This window comes from Rhinoderma darwinii, chromosome 5, assembly GCF_050947455.1.
Source record: "Rhinoderma darwinii isolate aRhiDar2 chromosome 5, aRhiDar2.hap1, whole genome shotgun sequence".
NCBI classification, from domain to species: domain Eukaryota; kingdom Metazoa; phylum Chordata; class Amphibia; order Anura; family Rhinodermatidae; genus Rhinoderma; species Rhinoderma darwinii.
This window is the reverse complement of record NC_134691.1, coordinates 58,746,331-58,767,249: the sequence shown is the minus strand read 5'-3', so window position 1 is coordinate 58,767,249 and position 20,919 is coordinate 58,746,331. Positions and strand designations below refer to the sequence as shown.

The following is a 20,919-nucleotide window of genomic DNA, read 5'->3' as shown; positions in this document are numbered from 1 at the left end:
CAAGGGTACGTTCACGAGGTGCATTTTCTCTGGCTTTTTGCTGCGTTTGTGTCAAAAGGGCAGAATATATATGTTTTTCCACAGTTGCAAGACAAAACGCTGCAAACAAGTATGTAGCCGCCCACAGTAGCCCAAGGTAAAGTAAAAGAAAACAGCAAACATATAAAAGTCACCCATTGCAGGTGCAATCGTTGCCTTGGAGCTGCCCTGTTTCAGGTCCTTCAGCATTGGCCAGCTTACACACTCCATTGGAGTGAATGGAGACTAAGCCCCGCCCCCTTGGCCCAAAAAGAACGTCTCAGCAGTGAGGCCATGCTGGTGCACACTGCTCATAGCAGCAGGTCTCCAGCCGCACATGGAGGAGGCTGAGAGGAAGGAAAGGACTCCCTCTTGGTCTGCTAGATGTCAGGCAAACTGCTTGTTTCTGCAGCAGACTCATTTCTAGGGGACCTTTTTACAAGTGTAGTCATACATCTATTTGTTTTTTGTTTTGAATGTTTTTTTTAAATGTATTTTATTTTTCAGGTTTAGCTTCACTTTAAGAGATATAAAAGTGAAGAAAATGGAAAGGGGCTAGTGTTGAGCCCTGGAAAGAGGCGTGCTGTGAAGTAGAAGAGCAGTGAGTGAGAGGCCTGTCTCTGCCTACGGCCACACCACCCTGAATGTGCCCGATCTCGTCTGATCTCGGAAGCTAAGCAGGGTCAGGCCTGGTTAGTACTTGGATGGGAGACCGCCTGGGAATACCAGGTGCTGTAGGCTTTTTGCTTTTCCTCACTGCAACAAGCAATGGTCGCTGTCCTCAATGCCTTTTTCCCATTGACTTTTTCAACTGCACACTTGCTTCTTTTCCTGAGCTTTCTCTTTTGCGCTTTTGAATGCTCGCAAAATCCCTGTCCTCCTTATCAGCATGGTGGCCACCACCAGCATTACTGCTTTTAAAACAAGGCTGAATTTCAATAGTAACAGCGCCCCTTGCAGGACTGGGGGCACTCAGTGTTAACCTGCAGGCTGACTGACATCGTCACGAAAGCAGCACACGTTTGCAGACAACGCAGCGTAGGAAAGGGAAGCGCGCTGAAAGCCGCTTCCAATCACTCACCACCACCAGCTCACCTCCTTCCCTAATTGTTTCCCGTACACCTGGCTCCATCCCACCTTCCTGGCCGAGCTTGCTCTCTCTTTCACACCCTCATTCCATTGTTAGCCTGTCGAAAAGCCTGCACTGAGGCTTTTTAAAAGACACCCGCTGCTCAGCACTGCTGTGGCAGCTGTTTCATTAGTCAACAACACCTGTCGGCTGTATTCCCCCTGCCAGCCCTTGCGGTCGTCGCATTGGTCCTTCGGAAACAGCCGCCCCCTGTTGGGCCGGAGTGGTGCTATGCCGGTATCCATGGACTGAAAGTTTCTAGGCGTGCTGCGTTTTTCCATGCCCGGCTGGCAATGGCAACCGACGCTCGTCAAAGGGATGGAGGGCTCATGTGTGCGCACCCTGAGCTCCTAATGGCGTCTGCCACTGTGCCGCAGGTGAGCGTTACCTGCTGGCGAGTCTTTGGTGCACGCACCAATTTGGCCACGTGCCGGCCAGGGCCAGGCTGACTGGGCTTTGAACAAATGAGGGTGGTGGAGAAGAGGTCAGCTGCGTCTACCGGCCACACCACCCTGAATACGCCCGATCTCGTCCGATCTCGGAAGCAAAGCGGGGTCGGGCTCGGACAGTACTTGGATGGGAGACCTCCTGGGAATACCGGGTGCTGTAGACTGTATTTTTTTTCTCGGCTGTATCTTCCTGTTTTTGTCATTTCCATCCTTCCAGGATCTCCGGCTCTGGGCCCAGTGGCTGCCAACGGCCATACCACTAGGCGACCGCACCGGCCTACTATCTAGCTGCGTGCCCCAGCTAAAAGGCCTCACTGCCCCTGTAGCCTGACACATGTAAATGATAGAGTTAAAAGAGACCAGGCTTTCAGCAGATGCCCAGGGGATGGCTTGAGCCGACGGTCGGCCAACAGAAGTAATTTCTCTCTCTGCAGAGAAGTTTGTGCAACTGACCCTTTCAGTTGGTCAGCGCATGCAGCCCACTAGGTGACTCGAGTGTGAGGAAGGAGGAAAGGGGCTGACTTCCTGCTTTGGCCTTGAAAAACGACAGGCAGGAGACTTTGGCATGTGGGTGCCATGGGGCTGGCCAGGTGTGCCGCCTAGGTGTGCCACGCTGCTGACAGTTAATCGAGCGAAAAATCAAGCCAAAGGATAGAAGAAATAGGCCCAGTGTTCAGCACTGGCAAGAGCCAGACTGGAAAGTAGAAGAGCAGTGAATGAGAGGCCTGTCTCCGCCTACGGCCACACCACCCTGAATGCGCCCGATCTCGTCTGATCTTGGAAGCTAAGCAGGGTCAGGCCTGGTTAGTACTTGGATGGGAGACCGCCTGGGAATACCAGGTGCTGTAGGCTTTTTGCTTTTCCTCGCTGCAACAAGCAATGGTCGCTGTCCTCAATGTCTTTTTCCCATTGACTTTTTTAGCCGCACACTTACCGCTTTTCATTTGCTTTCTCTCACTTGCCCTTTTCAATTCTTGCTTTTTATACAACCAATATTTCATCCATCACATTTGGGCCCAGAGGTTGCTACCCAGCTTTCCCAAAATGCAAAATGACTGACCTGCCTAGTCATGCACTGATAAATGCCCACCTCTCATATGGCAGCATAATTAGTCCCATTTGCAAGTCCTGAGCCTGGGAAAGCTGGGGCGTGAAGAGCCCTGCCTAGTTTGCCAGTGATCAATCCTCCACACTGCAGCATAGCTGGGCACATTTGCCTTCAGAGTCCTGGGAAAGCAGCTGGCTAACGTGCCACGCCAAGCTGTAATAGCGATCTGCTAAAAGCCATTTCTACTCACATCAATCCCCCCAAATTGTGGCACAACTGGGCCGATTTGCCTTTCAGGAGCCTGGCAAAGCTGGGTAACTTGCACAATGCAAGGGTACGTTCACGAGGTGCATTTTCTCTGGCTTTTTGCTGCGTTTGTGTCAAAAGGGCAGAATATATATGTTTTTCCACAGTTGCAAGACAAAACGCTGCAAACAAGTATGTAGCCGCCCACAGTAGCCGCCCACAGTAGCCCAAGGTAAAGTAAAAGAAAACAGCAAACATATAAAAGTCACCAATTGCAGGTGCAATCGTTGCCTTGGAGCTGCCCTGTTTCAGGTCCTTCAGCATTGGCCAGCTTACACACTCCATTGGAGTGAATGGAGACTAAGCCCCGCCCCCTTGGCCCAAAAAGAACGTCTCAGCAGTGAGGCCATGCTGGTGCACACTGCTCATAGCAGCAGGTCTCCAGCCGCACATGGAGGAGGCTGCAGCAGACTCATTTCTAGGGGACCTTTTTACAAGTGTAGTCATACATCTATTTGTTTTTTGTTTTGAATGTTTTTTTAAAATGTATTTTATTTTTCAGGTTTAGCTTCACTTTAAGGGATATAAAAGTGAAGAAAATGGAAAGGGGCTAGTGTTGAGCCCTGGAAAAAGGCGTGCTGTGAAGTAGAAGAGCAGTGAGTGAGAGGCCTGTCTCTGCCTACGGCCACACCACCCTGAATGCGCCCAATCTCGTCTGATCTCGGAAGCTAAGCAGCGTCAGGCCTGGTTAGTACTTGGATGGGAGACCGCCTGGGAATACCAGGTGCTTTTTGCTTTTCCTCACTGCAACAAGCAATGGTCGCTGTCCTCAATGCCTTTTTCCCATTGACTTTTTCAACTGCACACTTGCTTCTTTTCCTGAGCTTTCTCTTTTGCGCTTTTGAATGCTCGCAAAATCCCTGTCCTCCTTATCAGCATGGTGGCCACCACCAGCATTACTGCTTTTAATACAAGGCTGAATTTCAATAGTAACAGCGCCCCTTGCAGGACTGGGGGCACTCAGTGTTAACCTGCAGGCTGACTGACATCGTCACGAAAGCAGCACACGTTTGCAGACAACGCAGCGTAGGAAAGGGAAGCGCGCTGAAAGCCGCTTCCAATCACTCACCACCACCAGCTCACATCCTTCCCTAATTGTTTCCCGTACACCTGGCTCCATCCCACCTTCCTGGCCGAGCTTGCTCTCTCTTTCACACCCTCATTCCATTGTTAGCCTGTCGAAAAGCCTGCACTGAGGCTTTTTAAAAGACACCCGCTGCTCAGCACTGCTGTGGCAGCTGTTTCATTAGTCAACAACACCTGTCGGCTGTATTCCCCCTGCCAGCCCTTGCGGTCGTCGCATTGGTCCTTCGGAAACAGCCGCCCCCTGTTGGGCCGGAGTGGTGCTATGCCGGTATCCATGGACTGAAAGTTTCTAGGCGTGCTGCGTTTTTCCATGCCCGGCTGGCAATGGCAACCGACGCTCGTCAAAGGGATGGAGGGCTCATGTGTGCGCACCCTGAGCTCCTAATGGCGTCTGCCACTGTGCCGCAGGTGAGCGTTACCTGCTGGCGAGTCTTTGGTGCACGCACCAATTTGGCCACGTGCCGGCCAGGGCCAGGCTGACTGGGCTTTGAACAAATGAGGGTGGTGGAGAAGAGGTCAGCTGCGTCTACCGGCCACACCACCCTGAATACGCCCGATCTCGTCCGATCTCGGAAGCAAAGCGGGGTCGGGCTCGGACAGTACTTGGATGGGAGACCTCCTGGGAATACCGGGTGCTGTAGACTGTATTTTTTTTCTCGGCTGTATCTTCCTGTTTTTGTCATTTCCATCCTTCCAGGATCTCCGGCTCTGGGCCCAGTGGCTGCCAACGGCCATACCACTAGGCGACCGCACCGGCCTACTATCTAGCTGCGTGCCCCAGCTAAAAGGCCTCACTGCCCCTGTAGCCTGACACATGTAAATGATAGAGTTAAAAGAGACCAGGCTTTCAGCAGATGCCCAGGGGATGGCTTGAGCCGACGGTCGGCCAACAGAAGTAATTTCTCTCTCTGCAGAGAAGTTTGTGCAACTGACCCTTTCAGTTGGTCAGTGCATGCAGCCCACTAGGTGACTCGAGTGTGAGGAAGGAGGAAAGGGGCTGACTTCCTGCTTTGGCCTTGAAAAACGACAGGCAGGAGACTTTGGCATGTGGGTGCCATGGGGCTGGCCAGGTGTGCCGCCTAGGTGTGCCACGCTGCTGACAGTTAATCGAGCGAAAAATCAAGCCAAAGGATAGAAGAAATAGGCCCAGTGTTCAGCACTGGCAAGAGCCAGACTGGAAAGTAGAAGAGCAGTGAATGAGAGGCCTGTCTCCGCCTACGGCCACACCACCCTGAATGCGCCCGATCTCGTCTGATCTCGGAAGCTAAGCAGGGTCAGGCCTGGTTAGTACTTGGATGGGAGACCGCCTGGGAATACCAGGTGCTGTAGGCTTTTTGCTTTTCCTCGCTGCAACAAGCAATGGTCGCTGTCCTCAATGTCTTTTTCCCATTGACTTTTTTAGCCGCACACTTACCGCTTTTCATTTGCTTTCTCTCACTTGCCCTTTTCAATTCTTGCTTTTTATACAACCAATATTTCATCCATCACATTTGGGCCCAGAGGTTGCTACCCAGCTTTCCCAAAATGCAAAATGACTGACCTGCCTAGTCATGCACTGATAAATGCCCACCTCTCATATGGCAGCATAATTAGTCCCATTTGCAAGTCCTGAGCCTGGGAAAGCTGGGGCGTGAAGAGCCCTGCCTAGTTTGCCAGTGATCAATCCTCCACACTGCAGCATAGCTGGGCACATTTGCCTTCAGAGTCCTGGGAAAGCAGCTGGCTAACGTGCCACGCCAAGCTGTAATAGCGATCTGCTAAAAGCCATTTCTACTCACATCAATCCCCCCAAATTGTGGCACAACTGGGCCGATTTGCCTTTCAGGAGCCTGGCAAAGCTGGGTAACTTGCACAATGCAAGGGTACGTTCACGAGGTGCATTTTCTCTGGCTTTTTGCTGCGTTTGTGTCAAAAGGGCAGAATATATATGTTTTTCCACAGTTGCAAGACAAAACGCTGCAAACAAGTATGTAGCCGCCCACAGTAGCCCAAGGTAAAGTAAAAGAAAACAGCAAACATATAAAAGTCACCCATTGCAGGTGCAATCGTTGCCTTGGAGCTGCCCTGTTTCAGGTCCTTCAGCATTGGCCAGCTTACACACTCCATTGGAGTGAATGGAGACTAAGCCCCGCCCCCTTGGCCCAAAAAGAACGTCTCAGCAGTGAGGCCATGCTGGTGCACACTGCTCATAGCAGCAGGTCTCCAGCCGCACATGGAGGAGGCTGAGAGGAAGGAAAGGACTCCCTCTTGGTCTGCTAGATGTCAGGCAAACTGCTTGTTTCTGCAGCAGACTCATTTCTAGGGGACCTTTTTACAAGTGTAGTCATACATCTATTTGTTTTTTGTTTTGAATGTTTTTTTTAAATGTATTTTATTTTTCAGGTTTAGCTTCACTTTAAGGGATATAAAAGTGAAGAAGATGGAAAGGGGCTAGTGTTGAGCCCTGGAAAGAGGCGTGCTGTGAAGTAGAAGAGCAGTGAGTGAGAGGCCTGTCTCTGCCTACGGCCACACCACCCTGAATGCGCCCGATCTCGTCTGATCTCGGAAGCTAAGCAGGGTCAGGCCTGGTTAGTACTTGGATGGGAGACCGCCTGGGAATACCAGGTGCTGTAGGCTTTTTGCTTTTCCTCACTGCAACAAGCAATGGTCGCTGTCCTCAATGCCTTTTTCCCATTGACTTTTTCAACTGCACACTTGCTTCTTTTCCTGAGCTTTCTCTTTTGCGCTTTTGAATGCTCGCAAAATCCCTGTCCTCCTTATCAGCATGGTGGCCACCACCAGCATTACTGCTTTTAATACGAGGCTGAATTTCAATAGTAACAGCGCCCCTTGCAGGACTGGGGGCACTCAGTGTTAACCTGCAGGCTGACTGACAGCGTCACGAATGCAGCACACGTTTGCAGACAACGCAGCGTAGGAAAGGGAAGCGCGCTGATAGCCGCTTCCAATCATTCACCACCACCAGCTCACCTCCTTCCCTAATTGTTTCCCGTACACCTGGCTCCATCCCACCTTCCTGGCCGAGCTTGCTCTCTCTTTCACACCCTCATTCCATTGTTAGCCTGTCGAAAAGCCTGCACTGAGGCTTTTTAAAAGACACCCGCTGCTCAGCACTGCTGTGGCAGCTGTTTCATTAGTCAACAACACCTGTCGGCTGTATTCCCCCTGCCAGCCCTTGCGGTCGTCGCATTGGTCCTTCGGAAACAGCCGCCCCCTGTTGGGCCGGAGTGGTGCTATGCCGGTATCCATGGACTGAAAGTTTCTAGGCGTGCTGCGTTTTTCCATGCCCGGCTGGCAATGGCAACCGACGCTCGTCAAAGGGATGGAGGGCTCATGTGTGCGCACCCTGAGCTCCTAATGGCGTCTGCCACTGTGCCGCAGGTGAGCGTTACCTGCTGGCGAGTCTTTGGTGCACGCACCAATTTGGCCACGTGCCGGCCAGGGCCAGGCTGACTGGGCTTTGAACAAATGAGGGTGGTGGAGAAGAGGTCAGCTGCGTCTACCGGCCACACCACCCTGAATACGCCCGATCTCGTCCGATCTCGGAAGCAAAGCGGGGTCGGGCTCGGACAGTACTTGGATGGGAGACCTCCTGGGAATACCGGGTGCTGTAGACTGTATTTTTTTTCTCGGCTGTATCTTCCTGTTTTTGTCATTTCCATCCTTCCAGGATCTCCGGCTCTGGGCCCAGTGGCTGCCAACGGCCATACCACTAGGCGACCGCACCGGCCTACTATCTAGCTGCGTGCCCCAGCTAAAAGGCCTCACTGCCCCTGTAGCCTGACACATGTAAATGATAGAGTTAAAAGAGACCAGGCTTTCAGCAGATGCCCAGGGGATGGCTTGAGCCGACGGTCGGCCAACAGAAGTAATTTCTCTCTCTGCAGAGAAGTTTGTGCAACTGACCCTTTCAGTTGGTCAGCGCATGCAGCCCACTAGGTGACTCGAGTGTGAGGAAGGAGGAAAGGGGCTGACTTCCTGCTTTGGCCTTGAAAAACGACAGGCAGGAGACTTTGGCATGTGGGTGCCATGGGGCTGGCCAGGTGTGCCGCCTAGGTGTGCCACGCTGCTGACAGTTAATCGAGCGAAAAATCAAGCCAAAGGATAGAAGAAATAGGCCCAGTGTTCAGCACTGGCAAGAGCCAGACTGGAAAGTAGAAGAGGAGTGAATGAGAGGCCTGTCTCCGCCTACGGCCACACCACCCTGAATGCGCCCGATCTCGTCTGATCTTGGAAGCTAAGCAGGGTCAGGCCTGGTTAGTACTTGGATGGGAGACCGCCTGGGAATACCAGGTGCTGTAGGCTTTTTGCTTTTCCTCGCTGCAACAAGCAATGGTCGCTGTCCTCAATGTCTTTTTCCCATTGACTTTTTTAGCCGCACACTTACCGCTTTTCATTTGCTTTCTCTCACTTGCCCTTTTCAATTCTTGCTTTTTATACAACCAATATTTCATCCATCACATTTGGGCCCAGAGGTTGCTACCCAGCTTTCCCAAAATGCAAAATGACTGACCTGCCTAGTCATGCACTGATAAATGCCCACCTCTCATATGGCAGCATAATTAGTCCCATTTGCAAGTCCTGAGCCTGGGAAAGCTGGGGCGTGAAGAGCCCTGCCTAGTTTGCCAGTGATCAATCCTCCACACTGCAGCATAGCTGGGCACATTTGCCTTCAGAGTCCTGGGAAAGCAGCTGGCTAACGTGCCACGCCAAGCTGTAATAGCGATCTGCTAAAAGCCATTTCTACTCACATCAATCCCCCCAAATTGTGGCACAACTGGGCCGATTTGCCTTTCAGGAGCCTGGCAAAGCTGGGTAACTTGCACAATGCAAGGGTACGTTCACGAGGTGCATTTTCTCTGGCTTTTTGCTGCGTTTGTGTCAAAAGGGCAGAATATATATGTTTTTCGACAGTTGCAAGACAAAACGCTGCAAACAAGTATGTAGCCGCCCACAGTAGCCGCCCACAGTAGCCCAAGGTAAAGTAAAAGAAAACAGCAAACATATAAAAGTCACCAATTGCAGGTGCAATCGTTGCCTTGGAGCTGCCCTGTTTCAGGTCCTTCAGCATTGGCCAGCTTACACACTCCATTGGAGTGAATGGAGACTAAGCCCCGCCCCCTTGGCCCAAAAAGAACGTCTCAGCAGTGAGGCCATGCTGGTGCACACTGCTCATAGCAGCAGGTCTCCAGCCGCACATGGAGGAGGCTGAGAGGAAGGAAAGGACTCCCTCTTGGTCTGCTAGATTTCAGGCAAACTGCTTGTTTCTGCAGCAGACTCATTTCTAGGGGACCTTTTTACAAGTGTAGTCATACATCTATTTGTTTTTTGTTTTGAATGTTTTTTTAAAATGTATTTTATTTTTCAGGTTTAGCTTCACTTTAAGGGATATAAAAGTGAAGAAAATGGAAAGGGGCTAGTGTTGAGCCCTGGAAAGAGGCGTGCTGTGAAGTAGAAGAGCAGTGAGTGAGAGGCCTGTCTCTGCCTACGGCCACACCACCCTGAATGCGCCCGATCTCGTCTGATCTCGGAAGCTAAGCAGGGTCAGGCCTGGTTAGTACTTGGATGGGAGACCGCCTGGGAATACCAGGTGCTGTAGGCTTTTTGCTTTTCCTCACTGCAACAAGCAATGGTCGCTGTCCTCAATGCCTTTTTCCCATTGACTTTTTCAACTGCACACTTGCTTCTTTTCCTGAGCTTTCTCTTTTGCGCTTTTGAATGCTCGCAAAATCCCTGTCCTCCTTATCAGCATGGTGGCCACCACCAGCATTACTGCTTTTAATACAAGGCTGAATTTCAATAGTAACAGCGCCCCTTGCAGGACTGGGGGCACTCAGTGTTAACCTGCAGGCTGACTGACATCGTCACGAAAGCAGCACACGTTTGCAGACAACGCAGCGTAGGAAAGGGAAGCGCGCTGAAAGCCGCTTCCAATCACTCACCACCACCAGCTCACCTCCTTCCCTAATTGTTTCCCGTACACCTGGCTCCATCCCACCTTCCTGGCCGAGCTTGCTCTCTCTTTCACACCCTCATTCCATTGTTAGCCTGTCGAAAAGCCTGCACTGAGGCTTTTTAAAAGACACCCGCTGCTCAGCACTGCTGTGGCAGCTGTTTCATTAGTCAACAACACCTGTCGGCTGTATTCCCCCTGCCAGCCCTTGCGGTCGTCGCATTGGTCCTTCGGAAACAGCCGCCCCCTGTTGGGCCGGAGTGGTGCTATGCCGGTATCCATGGACTGAAAGTTTCTAGGCGTGCTGCGTTTTTCCATGCCCGGCTGGCAATGGCAACCGACGCTCGTCAAAGGGATGGAGGGCTCATGTGTGCGCACCCTGAGCTCCTAATGGCGTCTGCCACTGTGCCGCAGGTGAGCGTTACCTGCTGGCGAGTCTTTGGTGCACGCACCAATTTGGCCACGTGCCGGCCAGGACCAGGCTGACTGGGCTTTGAACAAATGAGGGTGGTGGAGAAGAGGTCAGCTGCGTCTACCGGCCACACCACCCTGAATACGCCCGATCTCGTCCGATCTCGGAAGCAAAGCGGGGTCGGGCTCGGACAGTACTTGGATGGGAGACCTCCTGGGAATACCGGGTGCTGTAGACTGTATTTTTTTTCTCGGCTGTATCTTCCTGTTTTTGTCATTTCCATCCTTCCAGGATCTCCGGCTCTGGGCCCAGTGGCTGCCAACGGCCATACCACTAGGCGACCGCACCGGCCTACTATCTAGCTGCGTGCCCCAGCTAAAAGGCCTCACTGCCCCTGTAGCCTGACACATGTAAATGATAGAGTTAAAAGAGACCAGGCTTTCAGCAGATGCCCAGGGGATGGCTTGAGCCGACGGTCGGCCAACAGAAGTAATTTCTCTCTCTGCAGAGAAGTTTGTGCAACTGACCCTTTCAGTTGGTCAGTGCATGCAGCCCACTAGGTGACTCGAGTGTGAGGAAGGAGGAAAGGGGCTGACTTCCTGCTTTGGCCTTGAAAAACGACAGGCAGGAGACTTTGGCATGTGGGTGCCATGGGGCTGGCCAGGTGTGCCGCCTAGGTGTGCCACGCTGCTGACAGTTAATCGAGCGAAAAATCAAGCCAAAGGATAGAAGAAATAGGCCCAGTGTTCAGCACTGGCAAGAGCCAGACTGGAAAGTAGAAGAGCAGTGAATGAGAGGCCTGTCTCCGCCTACGGCCACACCACCCTGAATGCGCCCGATCTCGTCTGATCTTGGAAGCTAAGCAGGGTCAGGCCTGGTTAGTACTTGGATGGGAGACCGCCTGGGAATACCAGGTGCTGTAGGCTTTTTGCTTTTCCTCGCTGCAACAAGCAATGGTCGCTGTCCTCAATGTCTTTTTCCCATTGACTTTTTTAGCCGCACACTTACCGCTTTTCATTTGCTTTCTCTCACTTGCCCTTTTCAATTCTTGCTTTTTATACAACCAATATTTCATCCATCACATTTGGGCCCAGAGGTTGCTACCCAGCTTTCCCAAAATGCAAAATGACTGACCTGCCTAGTCATGCACTGATAAATGCCCACCTCTCATATGGCAGCATAATTAGTCCCATTTGCAAGTCCTGAGCCTGGGAAAGCTGGGGCGTGAAGAGCCCTGCCTAGTTTGCCAGTGATCAATCTTCCACACTGCAGCATAGCTGGGCACATTTGCCTTCAGAGTCCTGGGAAAGCAGCTGGCTAACGTGCCACGCCAAGCTGTAATAGCGATCTGCTAAAAGCCATTTCTACTCACATCAATCCCCCCAAATTGTGGCACAACTGGGCCGATTTGCCTTTCAGGAGCCTGGCAAAGCTGGGTAACTTGCACAATGCAAGGGTACGTTCACGAGGTGCATTTTCTCTGGCTTTTTGCTGCGTTTGTGTCAAAAGGGCAGAATATATATGTTTTTCCACAGTTGCAAGACAAAACGCTGCAAACAAGTATGTAGCCGCCCACAGTAGCCCAAGGTAAAGTAAAAGAAAACAGCAAACATATAAAAGTCACCCATTGCAGGTGCAATCGTTGCCTTGGAGCTGCCCTGTTTCAGGTCCTTCAGCATTGGCCAGCTTACACACTCCATTGGAGTGAATGGAGACTAAGCCCCGCCCCCTTGGCCCAAAAAGAACGTCTCAGCAGTGAGGCCATGCTGGTGCACACTGCTCATAGCAGCAGGTCTCCAGCCGCACATGGAGGAGGCTGAGAGGAAGGAAAGGACTCCCTCTTGGTCTGCTAGATGTCAGGCAAACTGCTTGTTTCTGCAGCAGACTCATTTCTAGGGGACCTTTTTACAAGTGTAGTCATACATCTATTTGTTTTTTGTTTTGAATGTTTTTTTTAAATGTATTTTATTTTTCAGGTTTAGCTTCACTTTAAGAGATATAAAAGTGAAGAAAATGGAAAGGGGCTAGTGTTGAGCCCTGGAAAGAGGCGTGCTGTGAAGTAGAAGAGCAGTGAGTGAGAGGCCTGTCTCTGCCTACGGCCACACCACCCTGAATGTGCCCGATCTCGTCTGATCTCGGAAGCTAAGCAGGGTCAGGCCTGGTTAGTACTTGGATGGGAGACCGCCTGGGAATACCAGGTGCTGTAGGCTTTTTGCTTTTCCTCACTGCAACAAGCAATGGTCGCTGTCCTCAATGCCTTTTTCCCATTGACTTTTTCAACTGCACACTTGCTTCTTTTCCTGAGCTTTCTCTTTTGCGCTTTTGAATGCTCGCAAAATCCCTGTCCTCCTTATCAGCATGGTGGCCACCACCAGCATTACTGCTTTTAAAACAAGGCTGAATTTCAATAGTAACAGCGCCCCTTGCAGGACTGGGGGCACTCAGTGTTAACCTGCAGGCTGACTGACATCGTCACGAAAGCAGCACACGTTTGCAGACAACGCAGCGTAGGAAAGGGAAGCGCGCTGAAAGCCGCTTCCAATCACTCACCACCACCAGCTCACCTCCTTCCCTAATTGTTTCCCGTACACCTGGCTCCATCCCACCTTCCTGGCCGAGCTTGCTCTCTCTTTCACACCCTCATTCCATTGTTAGCCTGTCGAAAAGCCTGCACTGAGGCTTTTTAAAAGACACCCGCTGCTCAGCACTGCTGTGGCAGCTGTTTCATTAGTCAACAACACCTGTCGGCTGTATTCCCCCTGCCAGCCCTTGCGGTCGTCGCATTGGTCCTTCGGAAACAGCCGCCCCCTGTTGGGCCGGAGTGGTGCTATGCCGGTATCCATGGACTGAAAGTTTCTAGGCGTGCTGCGTTTTTCCATGCCCGGCTGGCAATGGCAACCGACGCTCGTCAAAGGGATGGAGGGCTCATGTGTGCGCACCCTGAGCTCCTAATGGCGTCTGCCACTGTGCCGCAGGTGAGCGTTACCTGCTGGCGAGTCTTTGGTGCACGCACCAATTTGGCCACGTGCCGGCCAGGGCCAGGCTGACTGGGCTTTGAACAAATGAGGGTGGTGGAGAAGAGGTCAGCTGCGTCTACCGGCCACACCACCCTGAATACGCCCGATCTCGTCCGATCTCGGAAGCAAAGCGGGGTCGGGCTCGGACAGTACTTGGATGGGAGACCTCCTGGGAATACCGGGTGCTGTAGACTGTATTTTTTTTCTCGGCTGTATCTTCCTGTTTTTGTCATTTCCATCCTTCCAGGATCTCCGGCTCTGGGCCCAGTGGCTGCCAACGGCCATACCACTAGGCGACCGCACCGGCCTACTATCTAGCTGCGTGCCCCAGCTAAAAGGCCTCACTGCCCCTGTAGCCTGACACATGTAAATGATAGAGTTAAAAGAGACCAGGCTTTCAGCAGATGCCCAGGGGATGGCTTGAGCCGACGGTCGGCCAACAGAAGTAATTTCTCTCTCTGCAGAGAAGTTTGTGCAACTGACCCTTTCAGTTGGTCAGCGCATGCAGCCCACTAGGTGACTCGAGTGTGAGGAAGGAGGAAAGGGGCTGACTTCCTGCTTTGGCCTTGAAAAACGACAGGCAGGAGACTTTGGCATGTGGGTGCCATGGGGCTGGCCAGGTGTGCCGCCTAGGTGTGCCACGCTGCTGACAGTTAATCGAGCGAAAAATCAAGCCAAAGGATAGAAGAAATAGGCCCAGTGTTCAGCACTGGCAAGAGCCAGACTGGAAAGTAGAAGAGCAGTGAATGAGAGGCCTGTCTCCGCCTACGGCCGCACCACCCTGAATGCGCCCGATCTCGTCTGATCTTGGAAGCTAAGCAGGGTCAGGCCTGGTTAGTACTTGGATGGGAGACCGCCTGGGAATACCAGGTGCTGTAGGCTTTTTGCTTTTCCTCGCTGCAACAAGCAATGGTCGCTGTCCTCAATGTCTTTTTCCCATTGACTTTTTTAGCCGCACACTTACCGCTTTTCATTTGCTTTCTCTCACTTGCCCTTTTCAATTCTTGCTTTTTATACAACCAATATTTCATCCATCACATTTGGGCCCAGAGGTTGCTACCCAGCTTTCCCAAAATGCAAAATGACTGACCTGCCTAGTCATGCACTGATAAATGCCCACCTCTCATATGGCAGCATAATTAGTCCCATTTGCAAGTCCTGAGCCTGGGAAAGCTGGGGCGTGAAGAGCCCTGCCTAGTTTGCCAGTGATCAATCCTCCACACTGCAGCATAGCTGGGCACATTTGCCTTCAGAGTCCTGGGAAAGCAGCTGGCTAACGTGCCACGCCAAGCTGTAATAGCGATCTGCTAAAAGCCATTTCTACTCACATCAATCCCCCCAAATTGTGGCACAACTGGGCCGATTTGCCTTTCAGGAGCCTGGCAAAGCTGGGTAACTTGCACAATGCAAGGGTACGTTCACGAGGTGCATTTTCTCTGGCTTTTTGCTGCGTTTGTGTCAAAAGGGCAGAATATATATGTTTTTCCACAGTTGCAAGACAAAACGCTGCAAACAAGTATGTAGCCGCCCACAGTAGCCCAAGGTAAAGTAAAAGAAAACAGCAAACATATAAAAGTCACCCATTGCAGGTGCAATCGTTGCCTTGGAGCTGCCCTGTTTCAGGTCCTTCAGCATTGGCCAGCTTACACACTCCATTGGAGTGAATGGAGACTAAGCCCCGCCCCCTTGGCCCAAAAAGAACGTCTCAGCAGTGAGGCCATGCTGGTGCACACTGCTCATAGCAGCAGGTCTCCAGCCGCACATGGAGGAGGCTGAGAGGAAGGAAAGGACTCCCTCTTGGTCTGCTAGATTTCAGGCAAACTGCTTGTTTCTGCAGCAGACTCATTTCTAGGGGACCTTTTTACAAGTGTAGTCATACATCTATTTGTTTTTTGTTTTGAATGTTTTTTTTAAATGTATTTTATTTTTCAGGTTTAGCTTCACTTTAAGGGATATAAAAGTGAAGAAGATGGAAAGGGGCTAGTGTTGAGCCCTGGAAAGAGGCGTGCTGTGAAGTAGAAGAGCAGTGAGTGAGAGGCCTGTCTCTGCCTACGGCCACACCACCCTGAATGCGCCCGATCTCGTCTGATCTCGGAAGCTAAGCAGGGTCAGGCCTGGTTAGTACTTGGATGGGAGACCGCCTGGGAATACCAGGTGCTGTAGGCTTTTTGCTTTTCCTCACTGCAACAAGCAATGGTCGCTGTCCTCAATGCCTTTTTCCCATTGACTTTTTCAACTGCACACTTGCTTCTTTTCCTGAGCTTTCTCTTTTGCGCTTTTGAATGCTCGCAAAATCCCTGTCCTCCTTATCAGCATGGTGGCCACCACCAGCATTACTGCTTTTAATACGAGGCTGAATTTCAATAGTAACAGCGCCCCTTGCAGGACTGGGGGCACTCAGTGTTAACCTGCAGGCTGACTGACAGCGTCACGAATGCAGCACACGTTTGCAGACAACGCAGCGTAGGAAAGGGAAGCGCGCTGAAAGCCGCTTCCAATCATTCACCACCACCAGCTCACCTCCTTCCCTAATTGTTTCCCGTACACCTGGCTCCATCCCACCTTCCTGGCCGAGCTTGCTCTCTCTTTCACACCCTCATTCCATTGTTAGCCTGTCGAAAAGCCTGCACTGAGGCTTTTTAAAAGACACCCGCTGCTCAGCACTGCTGTGGCAGCTGTTTCATTAGTCAACAACACCTGTCGGCTGTATTCCCCCTGCGGTCGTCGCATTGGTCCTTCGGAAACAGCCGCCCCCTGTTGGGCCGGAGTGGTGCTATGCCGGTATCCATGGACTGAAAGTTTCTAGGCGTGCTGCGTTTTTCCATGCCCGGCTGGCAATGGCAACCGACGCTCGTCAAAGGGATGGAGGGCTCATGTGTGCGCACCCTGAGCTCCTAATGGCGTCTGCCACTGTGCCGCAGGTGAGCGTTACCTGCTGGCGAGTCTTTGGTGCACGCACCAATTTGGCCACGTGCCGGCCAGGGCCAGGCTGACTGGGCTTTGAACAAATGAGGGTGGTGGAGAAGAGGTCAGCTGCGTCTACCGGCCACACCACCCTGAATACGCCCGATCTCGTCCGATCTCGGAAGCAAAGCGGGGTCGGGCTCGGACAGTACTTGGATGGGAGACCTCCTGGGAATACCGGGTGCTGTAGACTGTATTTTTTTTCTCGGCTGTATCTTCCTGTTTTTGTCATTTCCATCCTTCCAGGATCTCCGGCTCTGGGCCCAGTGGCTGCCAACGGCCATACCACTAGGCGACCGCACCGGCCTGCTATCTAGCTGCGTGCCCCAGCTAAAAGGCCTCACTGCCCCTGTAGCCTGACACATGTAAATGATAGAGTTAAAAGAGACCAGGCTTTCAGCAGATGCCCAGGGGATGGCTTGAGCCGACGGTCGGCCAACAGAAGTAATTTCTCTCTCTGCAGAGAAGTTTGTGCAACTGACCCTTTCAGTTGGTCAGCGCATGCAGCCCACTAGGTGACTCGAGTGTGAGGAAGGAGGAAAGGGGCTGACTTCCTGCTTTGGCCTTGAAAAACGACAGGCAGGAGACTTTGGCATGTGGGTGCCATGGGGCTGGCCAGGTGTGCCGCCTAGGTGTGCCACGCTGCTGACAGTTAATCGAGCGAAAAATCAAGCCAAAGGATAGAAGAAATAGGCCCAGTGTTCAGCACTGGCAAGAGCCAGACTGGAAAGTAGAAGAGCAGTGAATGAGAGGCCTGTCTCCGCCTACGGCCACACCACCCTGAATGCGCCCGATCTCGTCTGATCTCGGAAGCTAAGCAGGGTCAGGCCTGGTTAGTACTTGGATGGGAGACCGCCTGGGAATACCAGGTGCTGTAGGCTTTTTGCTTTTCCTCGCTGCAACAAGCAATGGTCGCTGTCCTCAATGTCTTTTTCCCATTGACTTTTTTAGCCGCACACTTACCGCTTTTCATTTGCTTTCTCTCACTTGCCCTTTTCAATTCTTGCTTTTTATACAACCAATATTTCATCCATCACATTTGGGCCCAGAGGTTGCTACCCAGCTTTCCCAAAATGCAAAATGACTGACCTGCCTAGTCATGCACTGATAAATGCCCACCTCTCATATGGCAGCATAATTAGTCCCATTTGCAAGTCCTGAGCCTGGGAAAGCTGGGGCGTGAAGAGCCCTGCCTAGTTTGCCAGTGATCAATCCTCCACACTGCAGCATAGCTGGGCACATTTGCCTTCAGAGTCCTGGGAAAGCAGCTGGCTAACGTGCCACGCCAAGCTGTAATAGCGATCTGCTAAAAGCCATTTCTACTCACATCAATCCCCCCAAATTGTGGCACAACTGGGCCGATTTGCCTTTCAGGAGCCTGGCAAAGCTGGGTAACTTGCACAATGCAAGGGTACGTTCACGAGGTGCATTTTCTCTGGCTTTTTGCTGCGTTTGTGTCAAAAGGGCAGAATATATATGTTTTTCCACAGTTGCAAGACAAAACGCTGCAAACAAGTATGTAGCCGCCCACAGTAGCCCAAGGTAAAGTAAAAGAAAACAGCAAACATATAAAAGTCACCCATTGCAGGTGCAATCGTTGCCTTGGAGCTGCCCTGTTTCAGGTCCTTCAGCATTGGCCAGCTTACACACTCCATTGGAGTGAATGGAGACTAAGCCCCGCCCCCTTGGCCCAAAAAGAACGTCTCAGCAGTGAGGCCATGCTGGTGCACACTGCTCATAGCAGCAGGTCTCCAGCCGCACATGGAGGAGGCTGAGAGGAAGGAAAGGACTCCCTCTTGGTCTGCTAGATGTCAGGCAAACTGCTTGTTTCTGCAGCAGACTCATTTCTAGCCCCTATCCGCACCAGGACGTAACTGTACGTCGTTGCAGGAAGTTACTTCCCGCACGAGGACGTACAGTTACTGAGTTAATCCCGGTGCACACTGTCGGCGACAGTGTGCACCGGGAACCAGGAGGTCAGCTGTCGCCGACAGCTGACACTCCCCTCTTGCCGGCCAGCGGTCCTTTGCCGCTGATTTCGGCGCATTAACCCCTTAAATTCGGCGATCGGGTGCAATCGCCGAATTTTAGGGGTTTCTAACATATCGGCAGACCCCCGTCCGAAATCGCGGGGTCTGCCGATAGTTAGTATGGCAAACGGAAGCCAAACAATGGCTTCCGGGTCTGCCATGGACAGAAGCCCATCAGGACCAACCTTCGGCTGGTCCTGATAGGCTTCCTGTCAGAGTGACAGAAAGTCACTGTGCCGTTCCCGATGCACACTGTCGGCGACAGTGTGCATCGGGAACTTGGAGATCAGCTGTCCCCGACAGCTGACACTCTCCAGTGTTGCCGATCAGCGGCTCATCGCCGCTGATTTCGGCAATTAACCCGTTACATGCGGGGCTCGATTGCGATCTCCGCATGTAGCGGGTTTGTAGCGCATCAGCAGCCCCCATGCAATCGTGGGGGCTTCTGATGCTTGTGATGGCACCTGGGGGCCAGACAACGGCCCCCAGGTCTGCCATGTATGTCAGCCTATGAGGATCAGCCTCTGCTGATCCTCGTAGACCAACTGTCAGAGTGACTGTGACGTCACACTGACAGTTGGAATACATTACACTACCTAGGTAGTATAATGTATTCTAGCAGCGATCAGAGCTGCAGGTCAAAAAAAGAAAGTGTAAAAAGTAAAAAAAAAAGTTAATAAACAAAAATATAAAGTGTAAAAAGTAAAAAAAAGTTAAGAAAAATGTTTTATAAAAGTGTAAAAATAAAAGGTTTTGTTTTCCTATAATAAGTCATTTATTATAGGGAAAAAATGAAAACGTTAAAAAAAAGTACACATATTTGGTATCGCCGCGTTCGTAACGACCCAATCTATGAAACTATAATGTTAATTTTTCCGCACGGTGAACGCCGCAAACAAAATAAACTGAAAACGGTCAGCATCGCTATTTTTTGGTCACCACCCCTCCCAAGATATAGAATAAAAAGTGATCAAAAAGTTGCATTTACCCCAAAATGGTACCAATGAAAACTACAACCCGTCCCGCAAAAAACAAGACCTCCCACAGCTTTTTTGACGAAAAAATAAAAAAGTTACGGCTCAGAATAGCGTGTCCCAGAAAATAAATTATTTTATAGAAACTTCATTTTATTGTGCAAACGCTGCAAAACTTAAAAAAAACTATACACATATGGTATCGGCGTAATCGTACCGACCGGCAGAATAAATTAAAACGTAATTTATTGCGCACGGTGAACGCTGTAATAAATAAAGAATTTAAAGCGCCAAAATCGCTGTTTTTTGGTCACCCTAGCTCTAAAAAAGATCCTGAGGGGCCAAAATGCTCACTATACCCCTAGAAAAATTCCTTGAGGGGTGTAGATTCCAAAATAGGGTGACTTTTGGGGGGTTTCCACTGTTTTGGTCCCTCCGGGGCGTTGCAAACCCGACATGGCACTGAAAACCAATCCAATCCAGCAAAATCTGCTTCAAAAAATCCAAAAGGCGCTCCCTCCCTTCTGAGCCCTGCTGTGGGTCCAAACATCAGTTTACGACCACATATGGGGTATTGGCGTAATCGGGAGAAATTGCTTTACAAATGTTGGGCGGCTTTTTCTCCTTTATTCCTTGTAAAAATGAAAAAATTCTATGTTTCCACAGAAAAATAGGTGATTTTCATCTTCACAGACTAATTCCACTAAAGTCTGCAAAAAAACTGTGGGGTCAAAATGCTAACTATACCCCTAGAAAAATGCCTTGAGGGGTGTAGTTTCCAAAATGGGGTCACTTTGGGGGGGTTTCGGCTGTTTAGGTACCACAAGACCTCCTCAAACCTGACATGGTGCCTAAAATATATTCCTAAAAAAAGGAGGCCCCGAAATCCACTAGGTGTTCCTTTGCTTCTGAGGCCTGTGTTTCAGTCCATTACCATACTAGGGCCACATGTTGGATATTTCTAAAATCTGCAGAATCTGGGCAATAAATATTGAGTTGCGTTTCTCTGGTAAAACCTTCTGTGTTACAGATTTTTTTTTATTACAAATGAATTTCGGCAAAAAAAATGAAATTTGTAAATTTCACCTCTACTTTGCCTTAATTCCTGTGAAACGCCTAAAGGGTTAAAATATTTTCTGAATGTGGTTTTGAATACCTTGAGGGGTACAGTTTTCAAAATGGGGTGATTTATGGGGACTTTCTAATATATAAGGCCCTCAAAGCAACTTCAGAACTGAACTGGTCCCTGAAAAAATAGCCTTTTGAAATTTTATTGAAAATATGAGAAATTGCTGCTAAAGTTCTAAGCCTCGTAACGTCCTCGAAAAATACCGCCAACGGCCATACCACTAGGCGACCGCACCGGCCTGCTATCTAGCTGCGTGCCCCAGCTAAAAGGCCTCACTGCCCCTGTAGCCTGACACATGTAAATGATAGAGTTAAAAGAGACCAGGCTTTCAGCAGATGCCCAGGGGATGGCTTGAGCCGACGGTCGGCCAACAGAAGTAATTTCTCTCTCTGCAGAGAAGTTTG

General features: G+C 50.8%; 17 non-coding genes and 1 pseudogene across 17 annotated transcripts; all 18 read left to right on the top strand.

The window, feature by feature from the left end:
• The first annotated feature begins 640 nt into the window (after positions 1–640).
• On the top strand, positions 641–759 carry LOC142654309 (5S ribosomal RNA). Its single transcript, XR_012848992.1, has one exon. It is a non-coding gene; the product is annotated as a 5S ribosomal RNA (ribosomal RNA).
• Positions 760–1,640: 881 nt separating this feature from the next.
• Positions 1,641–1,760, top strand: LOC142654996 (5S ribosomal RNA). Its single transcript, XR_012849324.1, has one exon. It is a non-coding gene; the product is annotated as a 5S ribosomal RNA (ribosomal RNA).
• Positions 1,761–2,329: 569 nt separating this feature from the next.
• On the top strand, positions 2,330–2,448 carry LOC142654824 (5S ribosomal RNA). Its single transcript, XR_012849160.1, has one exon. It is a non-coding gene; the product is annotated as a 5S ribosomal RNA (ribosomal RNA).
• A 1,119-nt stretch (positions 2,449–3,567) lies between these two features.
• LOC142655089 (5S ribosomal RNA) lies at positions 3,568–3,686 on the top strand (annotated as a pseudogene).
• Positions 3,687–4,560: 874 nt separating this feature from the next.
• Positions 4,561–4,680, top strand: LOC142654995 (5S ribosomal RNA). Its single transcript, XR_012849323.1, has one exon. It is a non-coding gene; the product is annotated as a 5S ribosomal RNA (ribosomal RNA).
• A 569-nt stretch (positions 4,681–5,249) lies between these two features.
• LOC142653417 (5S ribosomal RNA) lies at positions 5,250–5,368 on the top strand. The gene has a single exon (XR_012848348.1). It is a non-coding gene; the product is annotated as a 5S ribosomal RNA (ribosomal RNA).
• Positions 5,369–6,533: 1,165 nt separating this feature from the next.
• On the top strand, positions 6,534–6,652 carry LOC142653405 (5S ribosomal RNA). Its single transcript, XR_012848337.1, has one exon. It is a non-coding gene; the product is annotated as a 5S ribosomal RNA (ribosomal RNA).
• Positions 6,653–7,533: 881 nt separating this feature from the next.
• LOC142654993 (5S ribosomal RNA) lies at positions 7,534–7,653 on the top strand. The gene has a single exon (XR_012849321.1). It is a non-coding gene; the product is annotated as a 5S ribosomal RNA (ribosomal RNA).
• A 569-nt stretch (positions 7,654–8,222) lies between these two features.
• Positions 8,223–8,341, top strand: LOC142654823 (5S ribosomal RNA). Its single transcript, XR_012849159.1, has one exon. It is a non-coding gene; the product is annotated as a 5S ribosomal RNA (ribosomal RNA).
• Positions 8,342–9,519: 1,178 nt separating this feature from the next.
• On the top strand, positions 9,520–9,638 carry LOC142653393 (5S ribosomal RNA). The gene has a single exon (XR_012848325.1). It is a non-coding gene; the product is annotated as a 5S ribosomal RNA (ribosomal RNA).
• An 881-nt stretch (positions 9,639–10,519) lies between these two features.
• On the top strand, positions 10,520–10,639 carry LOC142654992 (5S ribosomal RNA). Its single transcript, XR_012849320.1, has one exon. It is a non-coding gene; the product is annotated as a 5S ribosomal RNA (ribosomal RNA).
• Positions 10,640–11,208: 569 nt separating this feature from the next.
• Positions 11,209–11,327, top strand: LOC142654822 (5S ribosomal RNA). The gene has a single exon (XR_012849158.1). It is a non-coding gene; the product is annotated as a 5S ribosomal RNA (ribosomal RNA).
• A 1,165-nt stretch (positions 11,328–12,492) lies between these two features.
• On the top strand, positions 12,493–12,611 carry LOC142654297 (5S ribosomal RNA). The gene has a single exon (XR_012848985.1). It is a non-coding gene; the product is annotated as a 5S ribosomal RNA (ribosomal RNA).
• An 881-nt stretch (positions 12,612–13,492) lies between these two features.
• LOC142654991 (5S ribosomal RNA) lies at positions 13,493–13,612 on the top strand. Its single transcript, XR_012849319.1, has one exon. It is a non-coding gene; the product is annotated as a 5S ribosomal RNA (ribosomal RNA).
• A 569-nt stretch (positions 13,613–14,181) lies between these two features.
• LOC142654886 (5S ribosomal RNA) lies at positions 14,182–14,300 on the top strand. The gene has a single exon (XR_012849219.1). It is a non-coding gene; the product is annotated as a 5S ribosomal RNA (ribosomal RNA).
• A 1,165-nt stretch (positions 14,301–15,465) lies between these two features.
• Positions 15,466–15,584, top strand: LOC142653381 (5S ribosomal RNA). Its single transcript, XR_012848314.1, has one exon. It is a non-coding gene; the product is annotated as a 5S ribosomal RNA (ribosomal RNA).
• Positions 15,585–16,455: 871 nt separating this feature from the next.
• Positions 16,456–16,575, top strand: LOC142654990 (5S ribosomal RNA). The gene has a single exon (XR_012849318.1). It is a non-coding gene; the product is annotated as a 5S ribosomal RNA (ribosomal RNA).
• Positions 16,576–17,144: 569 nt separating this feature from the next.
• Positions 17,145–17,263, top strand: LOC142653368 (5S ribosomal RNA). Its single transcript, XR_012848303.1, has one exon. It is a non-coding gene; the product is annotated as a 5S ribosomal RNA (ribosomal RNA).
• The last annotated feature ends 3,656 nt before the right edge of the window (positions 17,264–20,919 follow it).